The sequence below is a fragment of the Scardinius erythrophthalmus genome (assembly GCF_964197995.2).
Source record: "Scardinius erythrophthalmus genome assembly, chromosome: 3".
NCBI classification, from domain to species: Eukaryota; Metazoa; Chordata; class Actinopteri; order Cypriniformes; family Leuciscidae; genus Scardinius; species Scardinius erythrophthalmus.
The window spans coordinates 49,587,028-49,602,393 of record NC_138223.1 but is presented as its reverse complement, the minus strand read 5'-3'; positions in this window follow the sequence as shown (position 1 = coordinate 49,602,393).

Here is a 15,366-nt window from a genome sequence, read left to right as displayed (position 1 = left end):
ACAATGGTGCTGTTTACTGGAAGAGAAAATATGTCAAGAACAGAATGGATGATCATAACGTTTAGTAGAACATTTCGGGATCTAGTCAACTATTGCAGGAATAATTACCATGTGATCAACAGGAAAACTGTGATTGATCCAACTAACATCACAAAGCTTCTAGATAAGATTGATGAAATCAAACAGAATGACAACGAGATTTACTTTAAGTTCCCAATAAAGAGCACAAAAGAAAGGAAAAAACAAGAGGAAGAAAATGACAGAAAAGAAGAGCAAGAGAAACAGCGAATAAAAATAGTCCAGGAAATAAGTGAATTGCATAAATTAAAAGAAAAAAGATTTGTCAAAGACACAAATATTGTGCTTGAAAAGAAATATTTTATTTCTCATGAAACAAACAAAACTGAGAGAATGCAAGACAGATGTTCTAGAGTTCCACAAGAAAACAAGAATGATGAAGAGGAAGTGAATGAACAATCAGTGAAATCACTGAGAAGCTTATTGGAAAAAAACAGGAGAGAATAGAGGCCAGAAACCGGAAAAATGCTGGAAAACGAGTGGAACAGGAAAACTGGGCCAGAAGAAACAAATGACAGTGACAGAACAACAATCAAACCCTACAGGTAAGACATTGCATTTTATTACACTTTTCCCAAATATCATGACACGTTTCCTGAAATGTGAAATTTTATCTTATTTTTTCTGCTCTAAAGCTGTCTATGCCTCAGTCTCAGAGTCTATAAAACACTCTAAACCCAGTGAGCACACAGATCTCAGGATCGTGATGGTTGGTAAAACTGGAACTGGATAGAGTGCAACAGGAAACACCATCCTGGGACGAAAGGTTTTTAAAGAAGAATTTTCTACTGAATCTATGACTAAGACTTGCCAACAGTATAAGCAGAGGGTAGAGGGTCGAATCATCTCAGTAATTGACACTCCAGGACTGTTTGATACAAAAATCAGTGAAGTCGATCTAAAGAATGAGATTGAAAAGTGTGTTATCATGTCTGCTCCTGGCCCTCATGTGTTTCTGCTGGTCATCAGACTGGATGTGAAGTTCACAGATGAGGAGAAAAACACTGTAAAGTTGATTCAGAAGAACTTTGGAGAAAAAGCTGCATGTTACACAATCGTTCTGTTCACTAGAGGAGATCAGTTAAAAATACCCATGGAGGAGATTCTGGCGGAAAATAAGCAGGTTGAAAAGCTAGTCAGACAATGTGAAGGTGGTTATCATGTGTTCAATAACGCAGATGAAGAAAATCGATCACAGGTCACTGAACTGCTGGAGAAGATAGAGACGAAGATAATGACGAAGAAGAACGGAGGAAAGCATTACACAAATGAGATGTACAAGGAAGCTCAGAGGAAAATAGAGGAAGAAGAGAAGATGCAGAGAGAGGAAGAGAAGAAACGGAAGTTGGAAGGGGAAGAAAGGATAAGGGAGGATGAAAGAATGAGGCTGTGGAACAAGGTTAAAGAGACAGTCACACTGGGAGCAAGCGTAGCAGGAGCAGGAGTTGGAGGTGCAGCACTGGCCGCTACTGGTGGAGCGTCACTACGCACAGCTTTAATCTCAGGAGCAGTAACCGCTGGAGGTGTACTTCTAGCCTCTTCTGGACTGACAGTGTCTGAAGCTTTAATCATAGGAGCAGTAACTGCTGGAGGTGCAGTAATGATCTCTTCTATGTGGACTACCTCTAGCTAGAGCTTTAATTGAAAGAGGAATAGCAGCAATCCTCTCAAAATTTCAAATTACAGTTTCAGTTCGAGATTCCAAGTAGATGAAGAAATAAATAACCAACAACAGCAAAATGATGCTGACATCACAGTAATTTACTGCTCTTGTTTTACTGTGAATTCAAATTATAAAATTATTATTATGCCACTGTAAGGAATTATATTGTTTAGTACTGTTATTGTTTTGAAGTCACCATAATTATGATTAGTGTTACATTAGCTTGGGATATTGGGACCTTATAAACAGAGTTAGGTATAACGCGTTACTGTATTTTAATTACTTTTCCTGATAATGCAGTTATGTGACGCATTACATTTAACATTTATGTAATTTGGTTAGTTACTAATGTTAATAATATTGAGTTGCTGTGTTACAAATGTATTGGTAAGAAAAACTATTAAGTAAAATGCATTTCTAATCACGTTTGGCGCGGCTGTGTCAGTTAATGAGCAAGCGCTTTAGTGAATCACCGGAGAACGTGTGCTGCTGAAATGGATGCAGACGAGTGTGGTAGTTGTTTCTTCAAGTGGAAATATAAACATTATTTTCATTTCATTGAGTGTAAAAACAAAAATATAACTGTTAAATGCAAACTGTGCGCATTTTCTAAAGAACGTTCTACCACTATTAACTCGACCAGCAATTTGTTGAAGCACTTGAACAGAATGCATTCTGTGACAAAACTCGTCGCCAAGGAGGATAGCCACGCCCGAGACGAGAGCGGTGCAACCTCGCCTAAACAAGCTAGACTGGGTTTTTGTTCAGGATCGGGAGGTAAGGTAACTTCTGGACAGGTGAAGAGAGGTGTAGCTGTGTATGTGGTGGAGGAAATGCTGCCCTTGTCGACTTTGTCGAAACATTAAAGTCATCTCACTCAAGTACAACACAGCAACACCATCGAGTTCTTCTCTAGAAAGACTTTTCAGTTTAGGGTATCTTGTGCTGACCCCAAAGAGAAACATACTTTCCAGCAAGCGATTTGAGAAACTTCTTTTGATGAGATACAACCTCTATTTTACTGACAAGTAAAGTAAATGAAAAGTAAAAATGAATTTGTACCCTGTAGTAGTGTAGAATAAACTTTCACTTTGCAGTACATACATACTGAAAAACAACTACAAGCATTCAAATATGCAATGTTTTTTTCTTTTTTTAAAATACTGTTTTCAAGTGTTATCAATTTAAAGTATTTTTCTTTAAATTCTTTAATGCACACAAACACAGTTAAGCTATACATGTTACACAAGGAAGGAATGTCGTAGATAAGACATACTGTACAGACACATTTAAAAAATACTACAGTTTTCATTGTAAGGCAGGTTTATGTTAAGAACGTTAAGTTTAATTTCTAAAAATGTATTGAATCTTTAAGTCAAGTAATACTTTTGTAATATTTTTCAGTCAATATTAAATTACGTAAAGAACTGAGTTTCACTTTGAAGTGTATCCTTGTAGGTTTGATAGGGTTTCAAGTTAACTTCCCAGCTAACAGACTTTTGTTATAAGAACGTTCTCCAAATATTCAGTGTTGGTTCTGAGAACGTGAAAAATGTCCAGTTTTCTTGACGTTAGAGGAACGTGTTTTAAAAGGGATAATGTTCCTCAAACGTTCTTTCAACTTAATTTTGATTTAAAATTCAACATTATAGGAACGTTGATTTCTAACATTACAAGAACATAAAATGTCCAGTTTCCTTAATGTTACTAGAATGTTATTTACAGGTTAGTGTGATGTTCCTGAAACATTCTTTCAATCATCTTTCGAAAGAGTAATAAGAACACAAACTACAACTTTATTCAGACACAGCCTTAGATGAACTGAAGATAAAAGACATTAACTCTCTGAAGATCTGATTAAACAACTCCACAAACAGCATTACCAGCTTCACTTATTACTAACCAGACTGACTTTATCTCTGTCACACATCTACAGAAGATCTTATTGAGAATTAGCAGAGGTTTAGATGTTGATGTTTTATTGAAAATGTTTAGTTTGAGGTCACCATCATGGAGATCAGTGTTTGCTTTAGTTGTGCTCTTGACCCTTAACTTACTTTAAATTGGTGCTTTATCAGCAATTGCAGGTCAGCAATTGCACACGAATTATTCGCTTTTTCGTTTCGCTTTTTCGTTACGCATCCGTGCCTTAAGAGGAAAAAACATTAACACGGATTTCACTGACAGGCAAGATACTGAGGATCAGCATGGAAATACCTCTTCAAAGTAAGTCATTAGTCTGTCTATCTATCTATCTATCTATCTATCTTGTTCATCTCATTTACAGTGTCAGATCTGAATATTGTGCTGTTGGGCTCGACTGGAGCAGGAAAGAGTGCGTCAGGAAACACCATCCTGGGTGGAGAGAGAAAGAGTCTGAGACCAAGATTTGTACACTGGCACATACAGAGGTGGATGGATGAACAATCAATGTCATCAACACTGTAGGACTCTCTGATACAGTCATAAGAGGCGTTCAGAGCAAAATCGAGCAGATATTTGACTGTACACATCATGGTGTTGATGTGTTTCTGCTGGTGATCAAACTGGGTGTGAAGTTCACAGAGGAGGTCGTTGCAGTTGTGAAATGGATCCAGGAGAATTTTGGAGAAAAGGTCTTAAAACACACAATAGTGCTCTTTACTCACGGAGATCAGATACAAGGCCTAATAGAAGATTATAGGAGAATGTAAAACACTGCGTTCAGTGGTTGATCAGTGTTCAGGAGGTTTTCATGTTTTTAACAACAAAGATAAAGATGGATCTCAGGTCACTGAGCTTCTGGAAAAGATTGAGTCACTGAGGAGAAAGAATGTATATGAGAGATACAGAGAGCAGGACCATAAGGAGACTCTGAATAACATTTTTCTCAACAAACTTGTGACTGGAGCAGCTGTAGGAGTGTTAGGAGTGTTAGGAGCAGCAATAGCTGTTTATATGCACTCTAAAAATAATTATGTGACTTAGTAATTATTACAGTAATATTTAACTTTATTAACTTAATAAAATCTCTGAATATCATTTACTTGATTGTTTGAGTTAAACATACCAAAATAATTGACTAAAAATAGGAGGAGCAGCAATAGCTGTTTATATGGGAACAGATCGATTAACCACAGGAGAAACGGCAGCATCAGGAGCACTTCTCAGTGTTTGCTGCTGGACTCGATTTTGTGTGTGAGAAAACACACCCCTAGACAAACATGTGTAATTGTAAGACGATTAGAACCACAACACATTTTAAATCTAAACATCAGATTCTTCAAAATTAGAACAACAATGGTGTGTAAAATATGTGTGATGAAAAATAGTGTATGTTAAACTAAACTAAATGGGCTGGACATTTCACAGATTTCTTTAAACTAAATAATTGTAAAAAAAAAAAAAAAAAAAAAATTGAACCCATATTTGGTGCATTATGTATGTATGGTGCATTAGACTATTGTAGGAGTGTGTCCTGACCTGTAGGTGGTGCTGTCAGAGTGTCATTTTAATAGCTTAGTTTCATCATCAATTTAATGTTATTTTTTATTTGTGTTCACCTGTCCATCAATTAACGAAAGTCAGGATCTAAGTTTTCCTCCAAATTGAATTAATAAGTTAATCATTTGTCGTTTTTGTGGTGGGATATGCACTGATTTATTTTTTATTTTTTTTTATTTTGTTGCACAGTTACTGTTGTCGAGAAACAAGCATTAAAGTCTCTAAACCGAAACACAATTAGTTATGTTAGTTATTTCAAATGTTAATCTTGTTGTCAGAGAGCAATACAAACAAATCCAAATCCAAATTCACTGACTGCACTTCATCATTTAGTGAAGTGAGTCACAAATCTCATCCCTAATTAAAAGTGGGTTATTGATATTAATCTCAAAATTGTCACCGTCAACATTGCCATGATTCAAATCAGATGTTCCAATTTTTTACTTTTAAAAAAAAATATTTCACATGAAGAACTTTTAGACACTATGACAGAATCATATTAGGACATGCAGTCACATGAACACTTAATATATAATATGACAAAAATAATCACCAATGGAGTCAAAGAGTTTACTCTGAATTAGATCAGTGATTCAGGTCACAACATGATCTTTATCATCAACAAGCTTTCTTTTACTGTTTTGTCCAAGCACAGTTACAGACAACAAAACAAACAAAACAATATTCTAATGTTAAAAAGCCATCAAACTGCCTAACAAAAATAAACACTGATCACAATACTGGTGACACCAAACTAAACTATTATTTTCAATAAAGCATCATCATCTAAAGCTCTGTTAATTCTCAATAAGAGCTTCAGTGAGTATGGTGAGGCTGCAGACCTGGAGCCGGGAGATTTACAGTTTTACGCCCCTGTTGTTCCTGATGCGTCCAGTAGGGGGAGGCTGTACAGTAAACGACACAAACTGAGGTATGTTAAATAATCTGCTAAATGTATTGTTGTTTAACAATGATACAACATTTATTATTTATAAATGATTAGCTAAGGGTAGACATCAGTCCATGTCTATATGTCAATAGATGGGTCTACTAGATATGGCAATATATAATTTTTGTTCCCTTGCATTAAAACACTCCACATGGTGTCTGGGGCAATGTTACAGTAGATATTGGAAATGTGTGATTTATTTTTTATAAATGAGATGATCTAATTATCTCATTTATATCTTAATTGACATTTTTCTTAAAATAATAAAAAAAAAAAATTCCATCCAACTTTTGCTTCTTTTTTTATTTTTTTATCAGTGAGCGTGAGCACTTTGACGGGATAGAAAAACAGTTAAAGAAGAGTGGCAAGCCATAGGAGGTCATCATAATTCATAAATAGTGTTAATAAATAACTTTTTGTGAACAGCAATATTGTCTCTTTCTTCTAAATGGCCCTTGGAATTTTAGAAATGGGATAAATTGTGTTTGTCTTCATAAAATGCTATGTAGGACACTGTTGTGTAGCTGTATGATGACCAATAGAGAATATTACAGCAGATATTTCATCGAGGATCCTTATGATTACACTGTCTAATGGGCTAAATATGGTTAATATCTAAATGTAACTTTATATTAATTACACAACTACATATATCACTCAGTTTCCTGTATATAACTATTCTACAGTAGGTCATATATCATTACTTGTCATCTGATCCAACTATGTGTGTAATTAATTTTTTAATTAACAAAAACAAATAGTCTTCTGTAGGCTGAGTGAAGAGAGTGAAGCCCAACTGAATATCTACAGATATTTTAATCTGTATTGCAGACCATTCAACTGTCTATCGTTACACTAGTAATGTTTATATTTAAATTAACAAAAAACACTAAATTAGTCAAAGTCTATGGACAGGACGGACCTGGACAGTTATTAATGTGTAAGTTTCAAGCGTTGATTTAATGATGTTATTTTGTCGTATATCCAATTTGGATATGCATCAGGAACAACAGGGGCGTAAAACTGCCTGGGCCATATATCTACCCGCTCCAGGTCTGCAGTCTCCACATAGGCTTCTGTAGACTCTGGAATAAAGTCAGTCTGGTTAGTAATAACCAAGCGGCAACATTCTAATCTGAAAAATGAAACCTACCTGGAAGTGCGAAAAACTGTAATACATCGAAAATCCGCTAGGGGCAGGTCCCAAAAGGGAGCAAATGTCCATAGACCCCCATGTTAAAATGTCCGTTTTCACAGCATAAATTCATGTTTTTACAGGTTGGTCCCATGGACTTTAATTGTATTTTTCGATAGGTTCCGAGTGCCTGACAACTGTGAGGGGGGTGAATTTTTTTCTAACTCGTTAGTTTAGATCGTATTTAGATATAAAATGTATGACAAATAAGGGCGTGGTTAACTTTGATTTACAGCTTGATTGACAGCTGATAACGAGCATAGGCTGCGCCAAGTGGAATTCCTGAAATTTGACGTCTCGGCCATGATCTGACACAACACATCATACCACCTCTGTATCCTTTCTGAACATTTGTATTGAAATATCGTACATAAAATGGGTTGCTCTGCTATAAACTGCACTAACTGACACTGTAGGAGGACTTTGCTCCAGTTTTTCCGGTAAGTGACATTCCACTACTATTTCACGTAGTTAGCACTATTTAGCATCAATGTTTGTGGGCAGTGGCACTGCAACAGTTAGCATTAAATCGCCTCGGATAAGTTAGCGTCCAAGGTACTTTACCCATAGACATAATAAATGCAGAGGAGAAAGGCCGCAAAATTTAAAAATACTACTGTTATTGTGTCACGAAATGTAGTTTTAAGAGTTTTTCAGTCGACAATGTAGTTGTTTAAAGCTCAAATCTGTGGTTTATTTATAAAGATAGCGCCTATTTAAAAATGTTATCTAACAGTTTCGTAGCTGTGAGATCCAGCGATCACCGGGCGCTCAGCGCTTATGTACCCCGCCGAGAACAGCCTTACCTCGGCTAGTGCTTCTGACGTTTGCCGCTGGACCTGATGTCTTTAGTCTAGTGGTTAAACATGAGAATAATTCGTCTTGTGTATATCTAACGGGCGATCTTTGGTCTCATTAATCTATAATTTGTTCCTTGGCAAATCGTTTTGGCTGAGGGCAAAGTGAAGTTTCATAACTTTATATATTTAGGCTATTTAACTTTAACGTTGTAGCCTGCTGTATGTTTGACTGAATCATTTACTTTATTTCTTGACTTGTACACAAGGGCGCCGTAAAGGGGTGGAAGGTTAGGACGATTCTAAGGGCCCAGGCTGATTTAGGGCCCAGAAGAGCAGACCCCCTTTTTCTTTTCTTATTTATTTTCTCTTTTTTATACATGCATTAAATGTGCTGGCCCCTCATGCACTAAATGTGTACACAGCAAAATCCCCAGTGTTAAATTAACACTCCTCAGTGTTTATATGTGTCCACACTACAGGGTGTTAAAAATTAACACTGAAGCAGTGTTGAAGTTAATGAGATAATTAACCCTCTGGGGTCTGGGGTGTTTTTGGGGTCCTTGAGATGTTCTGACATGCCCTGACATTTGTGCTTTTTTCAGTTGCTTATAAACATATTAATGGCAAAAAAAAATTACACACTATTTAGCACAAACAGGGCTACCATAATATGTGAGCAACAAGAATGTACATGTCTGCATTTTTGAGAGAATAATGTTTATGCATGGTTATTGAAAAAACTAAAAACTAAAGTTTCTGAAATAAGGCCACAAAACACATACTAAATATGTGGCAATAAGACTTTTGACTAATGGATTTCATCGCCTAGTGTTTTTTCTTCAAAATGATATGAAAATCATCCTGCCTAATCATCCACAAAAAAACGATACATTGATTTTAGTTTTGTGAAACACTTTTAGTTTGGAAAGCCAATATGCGGATGGGGCGTAAACGCTCCAACAGCATCATGCATATGTAGTAGTTCACACCTGGTGAGACTACGTCCCTGCATACTTAATGAGCCATTCATTCAGGTGTGTCACCTATAGCTAACTTAAATATACAAGCTTCATAAAAATGATCATTCTAGGAGAAAATTTCAGATGGCATTTAGAGGCTTTTGCATCTGAACTCTTCATATATACACACATATATATATGCACATACATACTTTATAATCTTTTCAAAACTAGTCAACGTCTTTCAAAACTAAAGTATACATTTTATCATACGTATTTCAAAGTAAAGGATTCATTAGTTAGTTGATGACTTTATTTTTGACAAAACACATACAGTATATATTCCTCATCTCAGTATAGCAATAGAGTTTGCTAAAAGCTGTTCATTCAATACAGCAGTATTTGAAAATCGATCATATTTTGTAAAATTACATTTATATTTGCATTTATGTCAAAACCTAGACACTTTTAAACATCAAAAGGACATTTATTAATATGTATTCGTGTCAAAATGACAAATAAACAGATTTTCCTATTCAATTTTGCATGGAAACGCTTCCAAGACGCTTGCGTGTCGCGTGAAAAATAGGCGTCGGTTCTATTTCTAGAATGCACGCGTTTTCCACGCGGCTCGTGCCGCGCCTGAGACGCGCGTCTCACACAGGCAGTATGCAAACTCTAAACTGTTAACATGGGAGCCGAAATAAAAACGGACACGCCACGCAGCTGAGACGCTTACGCCACGCATCCAGTGTTTCACCGGCCTTATCCAGCGGATGTGGGCGTTTCACAGGTTTGTATGGATCGCCTCACATTTGCGTTTGAATAGCGCGGTCTCCGTAGGCGGAGTCACATTAAAACTTAATTAGCTGAGATGAGAACGACTGACATCTCTCTCTTTACATACATATTATATAAACTGTGAATATTTGTTTTTTATAAAAATTACTTCATTTGAAAGAAGATAATTCAAGCTTCATGCCTGTGTGACTGTATGCCTGTTTGACTGAGTATTCGCTGAGTTACAGTTCATTTTCGGACGCGTTTCAGAATTGACTTCACTGACGGAGAGTAGGCAGAACTCGCATCATGTTTATTTTTCTTTATTTGGCGAAAAGCACAACACTTTGTTTTTATTATGAGCATACACAAAAAAAATACACACTAAACAGGATCGATTGATGTATAACACAAGCATATAAGATAAAAATTAATATTTTTTTTTATTTATTTTTTTGCACTCATACGAAAAAAAACGAGCCTATCGCGCCGGCGCGATAGCCGACCTCAGGGGGTTAAGTTAACACTGAAGCAGTGTTGAAGTTAATGCGATAATTAAGTGATTAATTAAGTGATGATTGACCATTAGTGGTGACACCTGATGATAACAAGCAGACTCACTGAAGGAAAGAGAAACAAGAACAGAAAAAAGAGAAACACAAGAACTACTGACTTCGAGCCATTATTGCACTTATTATTTTACCAGTTTGACTTTATTTCTGTCATACATCTACACACGGTCTTATTTAGATTTAACAGAAGTTTAGATGGTAATGTTTTATGGAATGTTTCGTTTCATGTCACCATTATGGTGGTCAGTGTTTGCTTTAGTTGGGCTCTTGACCCTTTACGGCTGCTCCAACTCTGTGTTTATAGAGCATATGTGTTGTGGCAAGAGTAACTATGATTTGGGCTGTGTTTCCTGAAAACATCACAAGCCTAATTTGATCGTACAAACCATATGTTGCAGTTGGTCTGCAATCAAGTTAAGTTTAAGATGCTTTTGGAAATTCAGCCCTGGTTATGTTTCAATGATGAAATTACTAGTGACCTGATTCAATGATGTCACCCAGCATTATAAACTGATTATCTAATTGTTTTATTAATTTTTCACTACAGTAGTTACTTCCAGCAATGTTTGAAAGATCTGAAGGATTTAAAATCACACACTGACATCAAGAATCTACATATGAATCTCAACAATGGTGACAATCAAACAAATGCTTAATGTTGCAATGCATGATGGGAGCCACCAATCAGAATGCATCAATGGCTGACATCATGCATTGCAGCATGAATAAATTATGCAGCTGAATTGGAGTAGGGGGAGGCTGCAGACCTGGAGCCGGTAGATCTACGCCCCAAGCAGTTTTACGCCCCAGCAGTTTTACGCCCCTGCTGTTCCTGATGCGTCCAGTAGGGGGAGACTGTACAGCGACACGAATTGAGGTATATTAAATAATCTGCTAAAGTTATTGTTGTTTAGCAATGATGCAACATTTATTATTTATAAACGATTAGCTTGATAGAGCTAGGTAGATATCAATTCATTTCTATATAGCAATGGATGGGTCTATAGTTTATTTCGAGAGACAAAAAGTTATGGACGGTCAGGTTGATGTTCTGTCTGGCTTAAATTTAGCTGATCACGTGTAGGTTTAGCTGCCCCTCGTCTTTTCTACTCAATTTCAAAATTAATTTTATTTTGAATTTTCTTTTGTTGCCTGTCTTTATCTTGCGTGAGATGGCCTCTTCTGGTAAGACTGTTTACTCCTTTCTGGTTTGAGTTGTTTCTTATAAATGAGATTATCTAACTATCTAATTTATATCTAAATATACATTTTTCTTAAAATAGCTTACTGATCTGGACTAAAATGTAGGTTGTGTGCACTTAATGTGGGATTTATCATACTCTGTCTTTACCAAGTTCTATTCTACAGAGAATACAGAATACCAAGTTCTACAGAGACATACATGGACATGTTTTTAATGTCATTTTCAATTTTCTCTGCACAGTCCATCATCACTGGCCAAAAGAAATCAAAGTGTCTTGACACTTTTTCCAAAAGTGTTCCACCAACAAGCCAACACCAACACTGTGCCGTTGTAGCCTACTTTGAAGATCAGGAGCAAATTGATTGCAATCCACACTCACCTGACATAAATTCTGGACAGCACACCCACACACACTGTGACAAGATCAAATTCACCATGGATGTCCTTTTTACATTTTTTAAATGTTTAATTTTATTTTATTTTATGAAATACCCACAGATATGTGGTCTGTGACTCTTTTATGTGGGTCTACAGTGATTCTGCAGGGTCTCCAATAAGTCTTATAGTTTATCTCAGTTGCTTTGGTGCATTTCTCAGATCACAACTGAAATCACATCATCTTGTCACTTGTGCACATCATAAAAGCAATTTCTCATTTTTTTATACAAATTGCAAATGCTTCGGTACATTCATGCAATTGATAATGTACAACTCTCTGCTGTTTCCTACAGTATCAACTCTTTATGTCATGTTGATCAAAATGTAGGCCTATTATACTATTTCTCTGTTGAATTGTCATACTCCTCAAAACATCTAGGCATTAGTTCCTTGCATAAGTCATTAAATGCAAAATGGTTGACTAGTTGTCAAACTGTTAAGCATGTTTTCAATACATTTCTATTAGACTTTATTTTGTAAATGTGTCCTGAATTGATTAATTGCGGAGGTGTATTTAGAATTTCACTAATGAAGGAAATAATGAATTGATCAATTAGGATGCAGCAAGGGAATTCATAATCAATTGCATGAATTTACCAAAGCATTGGCAATTTGTTCAAAAGTAGTTATGAGAATTTCAGTAGTGATCTGAGAAATGTACCAAAGCAACTGTGATAAAAAATTAAGGATTCAGGAATTTTATACAAAATGTAACAGTGAGTCCTGCTGCGTGTGAATTTGACAAGATCAAATTCACTATGGATGTCCTTTGTACAATTTTTTTAATGTTTATTTATTTTTTATTTTTATCAGTGAGCAGAAGCACTTTGACAGGAGGATAGAAAAACAGTTAAAGAAGATTGGCAAGCCATAGGGGAGTCATCTACAGGAGTCATCATAATTCATAAATGGTGTTGATAAATAATGTTTTTGTGAACAACAATATTGTCTCTTTCTTCTTAATGGCCCTTGGAATTTTAGAAAAGGGTTAAATTGTGTTTGTCTTCATAAAATGCTATGTAGGACACTGTTTTGTAGCTGTATGATGACTAATAGTAAATAGTACAGCAGATATTTAATCGAGGATCCATATGATTACACGGTGTTGTATGTCTAATGGGCTAAATATGGTTAATATCTAAATGTAACTTTATATAAATTCACAACAACATATTTCACTCAGTATCACTCAGTCTCCTGTATATAAAAACATACAGTGAATATTCTATATTCAGTATTCAATGAACTATTCTATAGTAGGTCATATATAACTATTCTACAGTAGGTCATATATCATTACTTGTCATCTGATCCAACTATGTGTATTATTAATTTTTTAATTCACAAAAACAAATAGTCTTCTGTAGGCTGAGTGTAAAGAGTGAAGCCTAACTGAATATCTACAGATATTTTAATCCATATAGTGCAGATCTACGCTGTAACGTTTATATTTAAATGAACAAAAACCACAAAATTGGGCAAAGTCTATGAACGGGACGGTTATTAATGTGTAAGTTTTGAGCGTTTAATGGTGTTATTTCGCAGTATATCCCCCTACTGGACGCATAAGGAACAGCAGGGGCGTAAAACTGCCTGGGGCGTAAAACTGCTTGGGGCGTAGATCTACCGGCTCCAGGTCTGCAGCCTCCCCATATAGCTGAATTGTCCTGTAATTTTCATTGTTTGTTCTGTTGGCTTTTATTTTGCTATTGTTTTTTTCTGACTTTAGTAGCTTGTTTTGTGATGTTCCAGGGCTCCAGACTGCGACCAAATGGTCGCATTTTGCGACCAAAATTTGAGAGTGTGCGACTGAATTTTAAATCCAGTCGCACATGTGCGACCAGTAAATTTCATCTCGTATATGTGTCATAGTGGGCGACAAACGACGTCGCGTCTGCGATGCTTTACGACATCACGACAAAAAGACTAGCATGTTTAATTTTTTAACGGTCCTCCATGACGGGTTCCGTCAAGAGTGAATGAGTGTGTGTGTGCGCGCGCAAGTGACTGGTGAGTGAGTGAGCGAGAGTGAGTGAGAGAGTGTGTGCGCGAGTGACTGACTGAGTGAGTGTGTGAGTGAGAGCGTGGTGAGTGTGTGTGTGTGTGTGTGTGTGTGTGTGTGTGAGAGTGCGTGTATGTGAGTGAGTGAGTGTGTACATATATGTGCGAGTGAATGTGTGTGTGAGACGGCTCGCGATGACTGATCGTACGTGTAGTCTGACATGTTTCTTGTCCATGACATGACAAGATTTTTAGGAGTCAAAATCGTGTAATCTGACACAGTGACTATCGTAACATACAAAAAAATTGTGTAATCTGAACCAGGCATAACTATAACTATGGTATACTGTGGTTATAAAAGTAGCCTACACATATTTTTCCAGCACTTCAAAACTATATCATATTTAAATGTTATTTTTAATGTGTTGACCAAAACATTTTTGTTCATCCTTTAAAGATTGTATCTATTTATAAAACTGAAAGTTTCAAGAAGTAGGAAAACTCACACTTATTTGAAAAAAAAAAAGAAAAAAAAAAAAGATTAAATTACCATTGTAAACATAGAGGACGCTTATTGGCTATTTTCACTCCCTAATATCTATTTTGTCACTCATTTTGCTTTTGAATTAATATTAAGACATTATGAATGATAATAATTAGTTAACTTTATCTATACACCTCAAATTAAGCTCAGTGCTTTGTCATCAAACAGTGCTACCAAACACTTTCAGTAGAACTTAGTGCCGCTGCCCTCAGATGTTAGTCTGGAGCCCTGTGATCTTAAAATAAAACTGCACCATAATTTCTGTACGTTAAGTCTATTTATTATCAAAGCATTTGTCTGTAATAGTTATTTAGGGGGAAAATGTGAAGGTGTGCCCCTAAATTTTCTGCTTGCGCTCCTAAAATTTTAAGTCAGGGTCTACAGCGCTCCTAATAAAAAAAGTTAGTCTGGAGCCCTGTGTTCAGAGTTGATCTGTTTGTCACTAGTTTGTTTATTGTCACCATTGTTGAGACTCATATGCTGATTCTTGATGTCTGTGTGTTTAAACACAATAACTTCTTTGCTCAAAGTATTTTCAAAATTTTTTGATATTGCTGTTGGATCTCAAACTGTAGAATCTCAGAGCTACAATCACCAATACTAAAACAAGACATCAAGCATATAGTCAAAGATTTAGACTCTCACATCAGTGAATCAGGACACTACATGATAATGTCATTATCATCAAAACATATTGTGA